The 3,439-nt window shown below is 40.1% G+C and overlaps 1 pseudogene; it reads right to left on the bottom strand.

The window, feature by feature from the left end:
• Positions 1-2,016: 2,016 nt before the first annotated feature.
• LOC121516140 lies at positions 2,017-3,145 on the bottom strand (annotated as a pseudogene).
• Between the last annotated feature and the right edge of the window lie 294 nt (positions 3,146-3,439).

Genomic DNA, 3,439 nt, shown 5'->3' with positions numbered 1-3,439 from the left:
AATCAACGTTAGAGGTGGAAAAAGGTGACATGAAACCACACATCCTTTATAGCAAACATAAACCTTTAAACTTCATTATTTACTCAGCCGAGCCAATAAAATTGTGGAGTCCTGTTGAATGAATGGCAAATCAACCCTGAAAGGTAAAATAAGCTGCTGTTTATGTGATTTAACTTAATTTAACTTCAGATGCTGTGAATACTGCGTCTGTGGGGCGGAGGAACATCTGATCCGCTCTGTCCAGAGAGAGTGACAGCTGAGCGGCGGTGTCTGCAGCGGATCAGTCTTTGAACTGATGGCATTTTTGTGTCAAAACCAACTCATATTTAGGTAAAATGTGAATTAAACAGTTTGATTTTTCAGCAATGGGTGAAACATGAGCATGCCACTTTACCGGGAATTAGAGCTCTGTGAGATAAAGATGGAAAGACAACACTCGGTAATCATCCTGCACAGTTTGACAACACTTGCAAGTCCTGTAATTTAAAAATGATGACTCCTCTGGTGTACTTTTCAAAGTAAAAGCGTAACCCTTTCAAGGCCCACTTTGAGCTGCCCCTATTTTCAGAGACTTTTATTTTGAAGTTTTTTCCAGGACAGTTATTTAGTGAAGTAAGTTACCTGTGAAACAAGTTGCTTCGCTCTTTCCTGGCAAACTTTCTTAGTGTTTAATAATAATAATTGTAATCGCCTAATAGTGATAACAGTTTGAAATATCAAGTTATATTAAAAGTACTCATCAGAGATCTCTCTTTCACTCCTTACCATCCTCTCAGTCTCTTTTTTTCCTGCACATGCACCTGTTAGCAAACGTTCTTAATATAAACAAGATTATTTGTGTTTTCTCCCGTTGTTGGAATCAGGTGGACACCATTTCTGCAACGTGATGCTGGCATTTAACTGTGTTAAACCCAAAATAACAGTGATCAAATTTTTCTCCAATTTCAAACTTACCTTGTCTGGTGTTGTAAATAACATTACAACTATCTGCGCAGATAAGATTCAGTGATCAGAAACCAGGATGCTAGTTTTTCTAATGAATACAGGGATATGAACAAGCGGGTTTCTCTGTGCACATGTAAACATAGTATCCAGAATATGAAAAAAACTTGGACATGACTCATAACTGGGATACTCAAGTACATGTAAACACAGTCAATGAATTCCAATTATATAGACTATTTAGGAAAAATGAACAATATCGGTACATGAATAATAATTTTGAACACAGTGTGTGCGTTGTGTTTTCTTCCTTCAATAAATAAAGAAAAACATGTATGACTTTTTATGTTTAATTGACAAAGGAGTGTAAAAGAAGAGCTCTGAGCAGAAACTGTACCCATTTGTAAGACTGTTCAGCCTGGCTTCCTGGCTGGTAGAGTCCGTCTTAAAGGAGCAATGCTCACCAAAATCACTGGAGGCTAATGCTACTTCTTCTGATAGGTACATCATACAGCCCAACTTTAAAAACACTGAAATAGCCCTTTAAGGCCCAAAACACACCACTGTTATATATGTGACCTTTAGTATGAATTTTGTGTTAAATATCTGCACAGATACACATCCAGCTTCTAAATTGTTAAATATATTTGTGCTCGTTTAAATTCATGCTATTGCCGTCTCCACTCTGTCCTCTGCTTTAAAAGCAGACTTTGCTGGTAGAGTAGATCCATATAAACCTATTGGAAATGTTACAACAATGCTTAAGTTATGTACGACAGACTTTTTTTTGAATAACATTTGAATAGACAAACACATTAAGATCTGAGGATTCAGCTTAAAACTCAACATGAAATTTTTGTATTTTTAGAGAGCTCTGCATTTACAGATTCATGACCTTTTTTTTTTTAAAGAACTTCACTGTTTATTTCAAGTTGCAAACCACAAGGGTTTCAGCTTTATTAAACATTTACAGAGATGTATCAACAGATATCATGTTGTGGCCTTGCACATGAAGCCACAAATGCATAAAGCAAAAACAAACATTTACAGTCGAGTAAAGTCTCTGGGCTGTCTTTATGCCAGCCAGGGATGGAGGTGCAGCTCCTCCAGCGAGGGACGCCGCTTTGGCTTTTTTCTTAAGCAGTGCTTCAGGAAGTCCCTACAGCCTGGAGGTAAATCTGCACTGATAGATATTTCACCCCTGAGAAATTTGGATGTGTCAAAATCATTCTTGTCCCAGTGCAACAGTTCGTAGAGGACGACCTCATCTGCCACATGGTGGTGGGGTCAGCCATGTAAGTGCCGTGTGTGTCAAACTCTGGAGGCATATGTTGAGCAGTGCCATAGAAGATCTGGTACTGTGATGACTTCTGTGAAAAGCAGCTCAGCCCAAAATCGATCAGTCTCAGCCGCGGGACGTCGGAGCTGGTTTCCAGCAGGATGTTCTCTGTTTTGATGTCTCTGTGGAACACCTTCTTTGACTGAAGCTCCAACGCCGCATCAACCAGTTGCTTCAACATCTGCCAGCTATCCTCCTCGTTTAGGGGCTCGCCTCTGCCCTCCATGTAATCATAAAGGTCCATCGCTTGGAATGGGTGCTCTAGGACCAGGATGATCTCGTCTTTCAGGTCGTAGTACTTGAGGAGGGAAATGGCAGCAGATTGCCCGACCTCTTGTCCAGAGGTTAATTTCTGCATTATAGCCACCTCTAGAGGAATCAAACCCATGTAACCCTCGACTTTGTCCTTTGGGATATGCTTGATGGCCACAGGGATGAAATCCTTTTTCCTGAAGCCGGCATACACAGAACCGTAGCTTCCTTCTCCCAGGGAATCCAACTGAAAGTACTTCTCTTCAAAGTCTTCCTTACTGGAGGTCTCCCTCTCCTCTAAGGATTTGATGGCCTCCTCTTGTTTAGAAACTCTGAATCTCTTTCTTTGATTTTTATCTTTGGGGCATTTCCTCTTTGCCCCAGTGACGTTCTCTGAAGGAGCAGGGATCTTTTCCTTTTTTTGGTTTGCCTCTCTGCTTCTTTCGGAGCTTTTCTCTTTCTGGTTTGCTGGATTTCAGAACCAGTCTTACAGACCAGGTCCTTCTCCACATGGTCAGGGTCATCCTGACCAGCATGAACAATCCCTCCAGGAACATGAACACGGATAAGAATTTGCTCCTGGGAGGCAAATTTGAAGTTACAACGCATCATTTTTGTAAGTTCAACGGCGTTCAAACAAAGTCCCTTGATGCGAAAGACTGAATCAAGACAATGACTTTGTCCAGCCTGAGAATGTCATCTGTATTTTAAAGGTGCAGTGTGTAATATTTAGCCTATTAGCATTTAGCAAAACAAGCTTGGTTAAAATGAAACATAACATTTATAAGTAGATTGATCTAAATTAGTGTTGACATCTGATAACACATTTTTTAAATTTATGTTTTAAATTAACTCAGAATAAGCCTTTTATTCATACATAGGGAGGGTCCCCTCCAAGGAAGCTGC

The sequence above is a fragment of the Cheilinus undulatus genome, linkage group 10, assembly GCF_018320785.1.
Source record: "Cheilinus undulatus linkage group 10, ASM1832078v1, whole genome shotgun sequence".
NCBI lineage: Eukaryota > Metazoa > Chordata > Actinopteri > Labriformes > Labridae > Cheilinus > Cheilinus undulatus.
The sequence above is the reverse complement of the archived record's forward strand: the minus strand, read 5'-3'. Positions and strand labels throughout refer to the sequence as shown.